We start from the raw sequence: 13,273 nt of genomic DNA on the forward strand, positions 1-13,273 counted from the left end.
TTGGGGAGTTGCTTAAAAGTGGAGTTACGAGATAAGGGTTTGTTTGATGATAAGGAGAAGGTTGTAGTGGATAGTCGAGTTTTACGACTTAAAGTGGAGTTGGATCTTACGCAACCCCTTCATCGTCATGTTGTGTTAACCAGTCCTACCGGCCTTGAATCTCAAGCTCAAGTCCGTTATGAAAAGTTACCTTCATTTTGTTATATGTTTGGCATTGTTTGGCATCATTGGAAGACATGTCCCGTAGAGCGGCCTCTTTTTTCTACAGGGTTAAAGGAGCATAGGGGTGGTTAGGGGTTGAAGGCTTTATAGGTAAGGATCTTTGGCACCCAGAGAATGAAGTGGGTGATTCACGGGGTGAGGGCTCAGGTAAAAAATGGTTTTATGTTGATGATACTGATTCGGATGGGTCTGAGGATCTGGGTATTCCCAAATTTTCTTCCATGTCCTGCCAGATTCAGGGGTGGCCTGTTGATTCCCGTGGTGTGTTTGGGAGTCCTTCATATAGCCAAGGGTTTCATCAAGTTCGTCCTTTTCCTTCTGTTGTAGTAGCTTTGTCGAGTGTTGGTGGCCCGACTTGAGTTGCAGGTGGGGATAGTCATGGGGAAGGATCTACAGGGGCTGTAGATACACAAACTTTGCAAGTTTTGGATACCCAAGGGAAAAGGGTGGTTGAAGACTTTAATCCTATTGGAGAGCATCTCCTTATGATGGAAGGGGGCTTGATTCATGGCTCCCCATCTCAAAGCCATGTGGCTTCGGTGTAGTATGAAGAGGTTGTAGCTTGTGCTGAGCTTACTTCTCCAATTAAAGGCAGGATATTGCCTTTGGAAAGGTGGGATCAAATGTCAAAGGAATAGAAGAAGGGGAAGACGAAGGCTTTGAAGTCTAAGGGAAATAGGTCTGATTCGTCTGCAATCTCTAATAGCCAAGGATCTTCTCCTATTCGTAGGGACCGTAAGCGTCGTCAGTCTATTTCAGGTGGGTCTGGTGCAGGAAGAGTTGAGGGAGATAAAAAAAAAAAATGTCATGGGGGATGGTGCAGTAAGTAAGACGGTAGATTTGTGTCCGTCAGGTGGTTTAGTGTACACGCCTTCAGCTTCATCTGGTAGGTCGAGGGCACAGGTAAATGAATCTTTTACATCGGACTCGTCCCAATCTTTTGCCACTAAACTTGCTTTGTTGGTTGGTGATGGTCCGTTCAATGCTCTAGAAACCGTTTAAGCTTAGGCTTTATCATGATGGATGTCATGTCCTAGCTTAGTGTTAGGTTTCTATGGGGTGGTGTTTTGGGATGTTTTGTGTTCTATGTGGTTCATGGTACTTTTCAGTGTTTGTTGTTTGCTCTTGTAATGGTTGGCTGTTTGTTTGCTAGGATTAAAAAAAAAAAAAAACACATTTTATCATGCAGCTTACAGTAAAACATTTTTTTTAAACATATTTATATGTTAATATGCCTTTTGTCAAGACATGAAAATGTAAAAGTGATGACAAAAATTAAATAAAGAATCATTTCTTTAATATACAATTCTTAAGTACTGACTTGACTGGCTGACCCAGTTGGCATCACGCCAGTCCTAATCTCGAGTACCACATCTCTTTTCCTTTCAAGAAAGACATTCTTTTTCGAATCATGTAAAATTTTGCATAAATAGTTAATACGGTAAATGGAAAATCTTTTGAAAAATTATAGTTTGGATTGAACATAGGGTTTCTTATACTTTTTTTAAAGCCTACTCTTCAACTATCATAAAGGTTATATGCGCGCGATCTATGTGGACTAACGAGCTACAGGTTGTGCAATCCCATATCACGTGGGAAGGTAAATTGCTTATATGAGCTAGTTTCATCTCCAAATGGTACATGATCTTTTAGGGTAAAACCCAATAACAAAACCGTACGAACTTGGGCATAAAACGGACAATATCATACCATAGGGTAAAACCTAATAACAAAATTGTACGAACTCGACCCCAAAATGAACAATATCATACCATGTGACGGAGTTGGTTATTACATTATAGGAGGGAAAATTTGGTGGTTTATAATATGCCATAATCAACAATTGGAGATGGCTTTAAAGGAGGTTGGAGATTGAAAATTCAATACTCCTCTTATTAAAGAGTCGAGACATTGGCAATCTCACGTGGTTAAACTAAATTAAAAGCAACACAACTCGGAGAAACCAAAAAAAAAAAAAAAAAATTAAGTGTTTATTGAAGAGATATGAAACATGCATAATAAACTAATCATGGTACAAGAATATTGTAGACACTAAAATTTTAGTGGGCTTATGTTTTGATAAACGGATCCATTAAATATGGGCCTAATGTTTAATTAAGTTATTTAATTGGCCCAAACTTGGTCCACTTAAATTATTTAATTAGCCCAGCCCAGATGGTTAAATAAAAAGATAATTATTCATAATAAAATATATTTGGAATAATTATTTTTAAAGATAATTATTATAATATAACCGGCCCGGCCCAATTATTATTTTATCCTTATCAGGAAATGACACATGTTATCATCCTATAGATCTAAGAAGCCTATAAATAGAGGCCTGAAGGAAGAAGAAAGGGGACACAAAGTCAGAAATCCAGAGGGTTCAGAATTCAGACACAAATTGAGAATTCAAAATCCACAAATTCAGAAATCCATAAGGTTCAGAAATTCAGAGACTCAGAAATCCATAGGGTCCAGAAATTCAGAGACATCAAATTCAGAATTCAGAAAACCAGAATTCCAGAGAGAAATCTCATCCCCAACATCCAAATCCAAAAGCGAACACCAAACATATCAAATTGTGCCGTTCTTCATCAAATTCCATGGTGATCAACAACAAGCACATCCAAAGACGTGTCGTTCTTCATCCAAATTCCTCGGTGATTCAAGATTAAGCTCGTGCAGCCCTTAGATCGAACCAACCAAATAGGAGATCGAATCAGAGGACCTTATTCTTTGGAATATTATTACAAAGGATTGTACTCCAAGTTTTATAATTTAATAAAATATTATTTTTGCCCCTATTTTGTTATCTTATTTGCAGATTACAAAATTTGTGTATACAAATTTCTGGTATGCTCGGTGGGACATCCTTTGCCTGTCATCTTTTTCTCTTACCATCAAGTTTCTTCTATATCAGATTCTATGGCTCCCCCTAAGTCTCAGACAGACAAGAAAGCTTAAAAGAGCATCGCTCCTGCAAAGGTCAACATCAAAGTCACCATGCAAAGTGGCACGAAGGCCAAATCAAGTGGTGGAAGTACCTTGGCAGGCCCTGTGACACGTAGCAAATCCCAGGCAATCGCGTCATCCAAACATCAGCAAGACTTGGTGCAAGCTAATCCTACAACGCTGGTGAACGTGAAAACTCAACATGTCAAGAACCTTGACGTTGTTCCAAAGGAAGTTCCGCCACCAGATTTACTTCATTCCATCTCTGATGCTCACTCTAGTGTCGGTTCACCCCCAGAGTCACCACGTCAGACTTCGGAGCAATCAATCACTTTAAGGAACGTTGACTCTCAAGGCCTATCATACTCAGATGTGGTCGCTGCAATGATGACTGGAGCTGGCACGGAGGAGGAACGACTAGTAACTATGTCTCATGCCATTGAGAACCTCACAAAGACTGTTGAAGAGAAGGATTTACAAATTGCTACACTGATGAACAAATTAGAAGTTCAGACCTTCGGTGAATGACTAGTACAATCTGGGCATCCTACAGCTTCCACAGCACCGCCATCTGGGAATCATGTAACTTTACACCACCACCGTCTGGGAATCCTACATCTTCTACAGCAGTGCCGACGGAGAATCCTAATTCTACCGTACAAGGTACTAGCATGGAGGACCCCAAAGAAACGCCGGTGACAGAACAGACGACTGGTCAAACCAATCATGCTTCGTTAGTCTTTTCATTATCTGTCGAACAATTGTAAGATATGATAACGAATACAATCCGAGCCCAATACGGAGGCATCTCACAGAGCACTCTCATGTACTCAAAGCCCTATATAAGGAGAATCGACAGTAGAGGATGCATGTAGGATACTAACCTCCGAAGATTCAGCAATTTGATGGAAAAGGCAACCCCAAGCAACACATTGCCCATTTTGTCGAGACTTGCAACAATGCCAGAACTGATGGGGATTTACTAGTTAAACAGTTTGTCCACTCCCTTAAAGGAAACGCGTTTAAGTGGCACACCGACCTAAAGTCAAAATCAATTAATAGTTGGGACCAAATGGAACGAGAATTCTTGAACAGGTTCTATAGCACTCGTCATACTGTTAGTATGATAGAATTGACTAACACAAAGCAATGGAAGGGTGAGCCTGTAATCGATTACATTAATCGGTGGCAAACACTCAGTCTTGACTGTAAGGACCAATTGTCAGAAATCTCTACTATGGAGATGTGTATGTAGGGAATGCATTGGGGGCATTCTTTACATTTTCCAAGGCGTAAAACCTCACACATTCGAAGAATTAGCTACGCGTGCCCATAACATGAAGATCAGTATAAAATCCCATGACGACAAAAGTCCAGCGACCATAGAACCACGCAAAGATAAGAAGGACTAGAAGAAAGGCGACAAGTCATCAAAGACCGCTGCTAAAGATTCCATGGCTATCTTGACTACCTCAATCAAGATATCTGTTAAAGATGACAAGAAGGATGCTAAAAAGCCTCGCCAGTTTAAGAGAGGGAAAGACAGCGTCCTACGCTAAAGGAGCTAGAGAAGAAGGAATACCCCTTCCCTGATTATGATGTCCCTGGTATATTGGAATGTTTACTCGAAAGTAAAATAATAGAACTCCCTGAATGTAAACGCCTGTAAGAGATGGGAAGTGTTAATGACTCGAAATACTGCAAATATTATCGTATTGTCAGTCATCCAATTGGGAAGTGTTTTATCCTCAAAGAGGTGGTGATGAATCTAGCAAAACAAGGAAAAATCTTGTTGGACACAGACGAAGTTGTAACATCAAATCATACTACTATTACTTTGACAACCTCTGTCGTGGGGAGTGCTTGTGCTTAATCTTCAAATTCTGAGGTATATTGCAGAACCATCCAGTTTGGCTCATTCGAAACAATCCCCATCTATTTTGGCCAAGGAAGTGTGCTTGACGTTTCAACATTTGGAAGAGTTTTTCCCGAGGATGATGAAGAAGGATGGACTCTGGTGATAAGAAAGAAATCACGGAAGCAACGAGCTAACATTTTTCAGACTAGTTATTCTGACAGGGGGCAAAGGAAGAAGAAACCTCAATACCACCATAGACAGTATGGCTATAATAGAAAATAGGTTAAGAAGGCACAGTCATCCAAACACGCCTCTATGAATAAAGGGATCCAGAAGCCCATTACTTTGCAAGAGTTCTTTCCAAGAGGATATCTAGATGACGAAGTTGTGACAACTTAAATGGTTTCAACTGAGAAAACAAGCCCTGATGATGAGAATAGCGAGGATCAAAATGAAGCCTAAACTATAGAGAACTATGCAAAGGATGCAGCCATCATTAAAAAGTCCGATGATAATGAAGTAGCCAGAGGTACGCTTGATTCATGTTATGCACCAATTATTTTCACTGACGAGGATCTTCAGTTGGGTTCAAAGCCGCATAATTGTCCTTTCTTCGTTTCTGGTTACATAAAAGAACAAAAAGTTACTCGGATTCTTGTTGATGGTAGATCAGCGATGAATCTCATGCCAAAATTTACAATGAAAAATCTCAGCATCACAGTCAACGAGTTATCTCGTAGCCGTCTTATTATTCAAGGTTTTAACCAAGGAGGGCAAAGAGCTATTGGTATGATTCGGGCAAAGCTAACTATTGGCGAGCTCTAAGCTGCAAACCTTATAACATGTTATTGATGCAAAGACGTCCTACAATTTGTTGTTAAGAAGGCCTTGGATACATAGTAATGGCGTCATTCCAAGGACTCTTCATCAGTGCTTCAAATTCTACAAGAATGGCGTACAAAAGATTGTGGCAAACCATAAACATTTACAGAAGCAGAGTCTCATTTTACCGATGCCAAGTTCTATATCGATCCTGATACATCTTTAAAAGTGCCTATCCTAAGCCATCCGTCTACACAAGAGGTTCAATCTACAAAAACAAAAGAAGCATTAGTGATCCATTAGATGTTTCAGTGACAGACATTGTAAAGGTAGCTAAAACGCGAGGGGTCTCAATAAAAGCACATCAGACGAAACCTATTTTACAGTATATTCCAAAATGTCAACGACAAGAAGGGCAACCACCTATTATCGAGATACTTGAAACCAAGGAATTTAAATTGAAGATATCACAAACCAAAGAAAAAAAAGATATGCAAAAGCTGTAAGGAGAGTTAACTCTTTCTCTTACCAAGATTCAAAAGTTTTTGCCTTCCAAGCCTCCATTAAAAGGGTTCGTGCGGCTTTCTCAATCTCTGGATGATCATAGATCACTTCCAAAACAAAGGAATAAGGAAGGATTCGATCCTAAAGCATAACAACTCATGGCTAAGTCGGTGTATGATTTTATAAATCCTGTAAGCCTTGGAAAATTGAATTCTGAGGTCACTGGTGAGAAAGTGCATGGCCTCAATGAGACACAGAAGAAATTAAAAGAACAAAGGCATAAGATCATTCCACCCAAGTCCGGTCTCAGTTTCGTAGCTTCTGAGCCACTTCAAATTCAAATCACAAAAAAGGATAAGAAGTCAAACACTTTATACATTGGGTTTGAAGAAGTTAACGATGAACAAGACCAACAGACTATGCATAAAAAATCAGTCTTCGATCGTATAGGAGCTCTATGTGATCGAATATCTATATTTAACAGGTTGTCAAGCCAAAGGTCAAATGTTTCAAATTCTTAAGTCAGCAGTTTGCCTCGTACCTCTGTTTTTAATAGAATGAGCTTTCATGACCAAGGAAGAAAATCTCCACAACCTTAATTTTGAATGTCAGTATTTTCTCGAATTGGTACTATTAATGATGCACTGCTAAGAAGTAGTAAGAGTGGAAAGTCAGAGAAAGCTAACATCGACATGGTGAACAATAATGAAGTTTGGAGCCTGGTGTCTTCGAGAATGAAACATAAGACAGAGATAGAGGTTACCAATGATGTTACACTAAAAGTTCAAAGGCAAACCATTGTATTCATTAATCAATCAGAAGAAGTGAATAGAACAGAAGGCATTGGTGAATCATCTTGTGTTACTTCATACCACATCACTGTTGAAGAGGAACCTGACTCTGAATAATCAGATAAAATCGAGAAAGCTCCACCAACACTAGAAGACGGGGTGCAGGCTATCGTTGATCAACTCAAGGAAATCAACTTAAGGACTGATGATCAACCCAGACCAGTTTTTGTTAGTGCATTACTTTCAATTATTGTTTAAGTACAAGGATGTCATTGCTTGGACATACAAAGAGATGCCCGATTTTGACCCTAAAATTGCAGTGCACAATCTTGCTGTCAAATATGGGACACATTCGATTACGCAGTTTCAACATTTATTCCGTCCAGAGCTAGTTCCGAGGATAAAGGAAGAACTCAATAAATTGATTGAAGTGGGGTTTATTCGTGAGGTCAAATATCCAACATGGATTTCGAGCATTGTTCTAGTGAAAAAGAAAAATGGACAGATTCGAATCTATGTGGACTTTTGTGATTTGAATGAGGCCTGCCCAAAAGATTATTTTCCTCTTCCCATCCCCGAGCTCACTGTAGATGTAACCACGGGGCATGAAGCTCTCTCTTTCATCGATTGTTACTCCGGATACAATCAGATAAGAATGACTCCGAGGGATGAGGAGTTAACTGCCTTTCGCACTCCTAAAGGCATATATTGCTACAAAGTTATGCCTTTCGAACTCAAAAATGTGGGAGCAACATACCAGCGCGCCATGCAAAGGATCTTTGATGATATATTCCACAAGATTGTTGAATGTTATGTTGATGACTAGGTAGTTAAGACGAAAGAGCGAATAAATCATTTACAAGATCTACGTACAGTTTTTAATCACCTCTGAAAATATCAGCTCAAGATGAATCCCCTGAAATGTGCATTTGGTGTGACTTCAGGGAAATTCCTGAGATACGTCGTACGTTATCGTGGTATTGAAGATTGATCCTAATAAAGTTGAGGCCATTCAAAAGATACCGCCACCAAAGAATTTACGCGAGCTTCGAAGTTTACAAGGTCAACTTGTGTTCATTCGTCGGTTCATCTCAAATTTGGATGGTCGTTGTCAGCCTTTTAACCGACTCATGAAGAAAGACGCCCCATTCAACTGGGACCAATCTTGCCAAAATGCTTTTGATAGCATCAAAATGTACCTTCTTAATTCTTCGGTATTAGGAGCACCTGTACCTGGAAAACCACTCATATTTTACATTGCTGCGCAAGAAGAATCACTGGGTGCCCTACTTGCTCAGAATAATGAAGAACATAAAGAGAAAGCCTTGTATTACTTAAGTCGCAGGCTCACTCCGACGGAGCGAAATTATCCTCCAATTGAAAAAATATGCCTCTCGCTTGTCTTCACCTCTAAGAAATTGAGGCATTATTTCTTGGCTCATACGATACATCTTATTACAAGAGCTGATCCTCTCAAATATGTCATGTCTAAACCAATCATTTCTGGACGCTTGGCGAGGTGGTCGATTTTATTCAATGAGTTTGAAATTAATTATGTGCCACGAAAAGCAGCGAAAGGACAAGTCCTAACAGATTTCTTAGCTGACCATCCTATTCTAACTGATTGGGAAATTTCTAGAGATTTTCCTAATGAAGAAGTCTTTCTTGTGGACATCTTCCCTCCATGGATGATGTTTTTTTGATGGGGCAGCACGATTAGATGGGGCTGGAGCAGGTGTAGTTTTTATCTCTCCAAAAAGACATGTCATTCCATACTCTTTTGCACTTGCTGAAAACTGCTCAAATAATGTAGCTGAATATCAAGCCCTGATCATTGGTCTTTAAATGGCGAATGAAATGAAGATCACGGATCTTGAAATATATGGAGACTCTAAGTTGGTGATCAACCAACTTCTTAAAGAATATGAGGTTAAGAAAGATGATCTAGTGCCATACCATCGTTATGCCTCTCATTTGTTGGAACGGTTTAATAGCGTCATGCTAGAGCACATTCCAAGGAAAGAAAATCGGATAGCTGATGCTTTGGCAAATTTAGTTACAACATTGGCTTTAACTGATAAGGACCTAGTTGATGTTCCTGTATGTCAACGATGGGTCTTGCCACAAGTCTTGGAAGATAAATTTGAAGAAAGTAATTTGGTTTCTTGTTGGACATAAGAGGAAGAAGACTGGAGGCTCCCTATCATTGATTATCTAGAACATGGAAAGCTTCCCAAAGACCTACGCCACAAGACTGAAATACGAAGATGAGCACCTCGTTTCATCTATATATATTTTTTTTTTGGAAGGTAACCTTGTTTCATCTATTACATCGATACGTTGTATAGGCGTTCATATGAAGGCCTTTTCCTTCGCTGCCTTGGAAATGACGAAGCAACCCATGCAATGAAGGATTGACATTCTGGGATTTGTGGAGCCCATCAATCTGGTCCAAAACTTCACTTTCACGTCAAAAGAATGGGTTATTATTGGCTCACCATGGTCAAAGATTGCTTGGAGTATATGAAAAGGTGTCAAGCCTGTCAATTCAATGCTAACTTCATACACCAACCACTGGAGCCGTTACACCCTACTGTGACGTCATGGCCATTCAATGCATAGGGATTAGATGTAGTTGGTCCTCTAGAAAAGTCTTCAAAGGGCCACTTGTATATCTTGGCTGCCACTAATTATTTTTCTAAATGGGCGGAAACTGCACCCTATAAACATGTGAAAAAGGAAATAGTGGTTGATTTCATCAAATCTAACTTTATTTATCGATATGGTGTCCCTCAATATATCATCACTGATAATGGGATGAATTTCAAAAATAGTTCGGTAACTGACCTTTCTGAGAAGTTTAGCTTCAAACAACGTAAATCTTCCATGTATAATGCCCCTACAAATGGTCTCGCAGAAACATTCAATAAAACTCTTTGTGAGTTATTGAAGAAAGTAGTCAACCAGACAAAGAGAGATTGGCATGAGTGAATGGAAGAAGCATTTTGGGCATACCGCACTACGCATTGTACACCTACTCAAGCAACTCCATATTCTCTTGTCTATAGCGTAGAAGCGGTTCTTCCATTAGAATAACAGATCCCTTCGTTAAGGATAGTCATACAAGAAGTCTTACAAGTGAAGAAAATAACATCTTACGTCTTTAAGAACTGGAAACATTGGATGGGAAGAGATTAGAAGCTCAACAACAACTAGAGTGCTATCAAGCTCTTCCTTCTAAAGTGTTCAATAAGAAAGTTAGACCTTGGTCATTTCAAGTTCGAGACTTAGTATTAGTTGTTCGTAGACCAATTACCATGAATCGCAAGGGAAATAAATTTGTATCCAAATGGGATGGACCATATGTTGTTTGCGAAGTTTATACTAACGGCGCATATCTCATTATTAATGAAGACGGAGTAAAAGTGGGACCCATTAATGGCAAGTTCCTGAAGCGCTACTACCCAAGAAAGCAATGCTCCTGATCGTATAAGCTTAAACTGCACTATACTCCTGGCCTACATGAGCTAAAACTATGTATGGTCCTAAAAAAAAAAAAAAAAAAAAAAAAAATCTTTGTATTACTCCTGGCCCGCAAGAGTATAAACTGTGAACGGCTGAACAAACAAACAATGACAATATCTTTGTTTAAAAAAAAAAAAAAATTGCTCATGAAGTGCGTAGCGTAAAATCAAAACATCTAAAATCGAGCTTATCTCCTTATTCTAATTACAGCCAAGGTTGGAGAGCTTACGGGGAGATATGTGGGACCACTCTAGCAAATGATGGTACAGAGGATCAGAGTGAAGCGGATTCGGTGCAAAGCGGCCAACAAGAGACGTTCTGACATCCAAAGTAGTTTCTTTATTTATGGTGTCGTACTCTCGCTCCAAAATCTTCACAGAAGATTTTTTTTGTTCCAACAGAACAGTGGGTCCTGATGAACTAGATGCGTTCCAAAGAAACAATGGGTCCCTACGGACTAGATGTGTTCCAAAGGAACATTGGGTCCTTACGGACTAATTCCGTTCCAAAGAGATAATGGGTCCTGATGGACTAGATGTGTTTCAAAGGAACAATGGGTCCTTACGAACTAGTTGCGTTCTAAAGGAACAATGGGTCTTGATGGACTAGATGCGTTCCAAAGGAACAATGGGTCCTGATGGACTAGATGCGTTCCAAAGGAACAATGAGTCCTTACAGACTAGTTACGCTCCAAAGGAACAATGGGTTCTGACGGACTAGATACGTTCCAAAGGAACAATGGGTCTTGACGGACTAGATGCGTCCCAAAGGAACAATGGGTCTTGATGGACTAGATGCGTCCCAAAGGAACAATGGGTCTTTATGGACTAGTTGCGTTCTAAAGGAACAATGGGTCCTTACGGACTAGTTGTGTTCCAAAGGAATAATGGGTCCTGACAAATTAGATGCGTTCCAAAGGAACAATGGGTCCTGATGGACTGGATACGTTCCAAAGGAACAATTGGTCCTTACGGACTAGACGCGTTTCAAAAGAACAATGGGTCCTGATGGATTAAATACGTTTCAAAAGAACAATAGGTCCTTACGGACTAGTTGCGTTCCAAATGAATAATAGATCCTGACGGACTAGAAGTGTACCAAAGGAACAATGGGTCCTGACGGACTAGATGCGTTCCAAATGAACAATGGGACCTCATGGACTAGTTACGTTCTAAAGGAACAATGCGTCCAGATGGACTAGAAGCGTATCAAAAGAACAATGGATCCTGATGGACTAGATGCGTTCTAAATGAACAATGGGACCTCACGGACTAGTTGCGTTCTAAAGGAACAATGGGTCCTGACGGACTTGATGCGTTCCAAAGGAACAATGGGTCCTGACGGACTAGATGCGTTCTAAAGGAACAATGGGTCCTTACGGACTAGTTATGTTCCAAAGGAACAATGGGTCCTGATGAACTAGATGCGTTCCAAAGGAACAATGGGTCTTGACGGACTAGTTGCGTTCTAAAGGAACAATGGGTCTTGACGGACTAGTTGCGTTCCAAAGGAACAATGGGTCCTAACGGACTAGATGCGTTCCAAAGGAACAATGGGTCCTGATGGATCAGATGCATTCCAAAGGAATAATGGGTTCTTATAGACTAGTTGCATTCTAAAGGAACAATGGGTCCTGAAGGACGAGATGCGTTCCAAAGGAACAATGGGTACTTACGAACTAGTTGCGTTCCATAGGAACAATGGGTCCTGACGGACTAGATGCGTTCAAAAGGAATAATAAATCCTTACGGACTAGTTGCGTTCCAAAGGAACAATGGGTCTTGAAGGACTAGATGCGTTCCAAAGGAATAATGGGTTCTTATGAACTAATTGCGTTCCATAGGAACAATGGGTCTTGACGGACTAGATGCGTTCAAAAGGAACAATAGGTCCTTACAGACTAGTTGCGTTCCATAAGAACAATGGGTCCTGACGAACTAGATGCGTTCAAAAGGAACAATAGGTCCTTACGGACTAGTTGCGTTCCAAAGGAATAATGGGTCATGATGGACTAGATGCGTTCCAAAGGAACAATGGGTCATGATGGACTAGTTGCATTTCTAAGAAACAATAGGTCCTGACGGACTAAATGCGTTCCAAAGGAACAATGGGTCCTTACGGATTAGATGCGTTCCAAATGAATAATAAAAAAGAAATAGAAAAAAAAAAGTGCGTGAAAAAAAAAAAAAATCGCATGAAACATAGAGAGAAAAAAAAAGTGCATGAAAAAAAAAAAGTGTGAAGAAAAAAAGAACAGAAAAAAAGTGCGTGAAAAAAAAAAAGTGCATTTAAAAAAAAAGGAAAAAAGAGAAGAAAAAGGGAAGAAAAAAAAAAAAGAAGGAAAAAAGATAGAAGAGCGCATGAAAAAAAAATAATAATAAAAGAGAAAAAAGAAAAAGGAAAGAGAAGGAAGGAAAAAAAAGTTTGTGGAAAAAAAAAAAAGAAGAGAGAAAAAAAGGAAAGAAAAAAAAAGTGCGTGAAAAGAAAAAAAACAGAGATAAAAAACGTGAAAATGAGGAAGGGGAAGAAAAAGAAAAAAATAAGAACAAGAAAAAAAAAAAGCGTGAAAAGGAAAGAGAGAAAGAAATTAAGAAAA

The sequence above is a fragment of the Cornus florida genome, unplaced genomic scaffold (assembly GCF_030987335.1).
Source record: "Cornus florida cultivar Cherokee Brave unplaced genomic scaffold, ASM3098733v1 CherokeeBrave_3.0.0_Hap2_Chr11, whole genome shotgun sequence".
Taxonomy (NCBI): Eukaryota; Viridiplantae; Streptophyta; class Magnoliopsida; order Cornales; family Cornaceae; genus Cornus; species Cornus florida.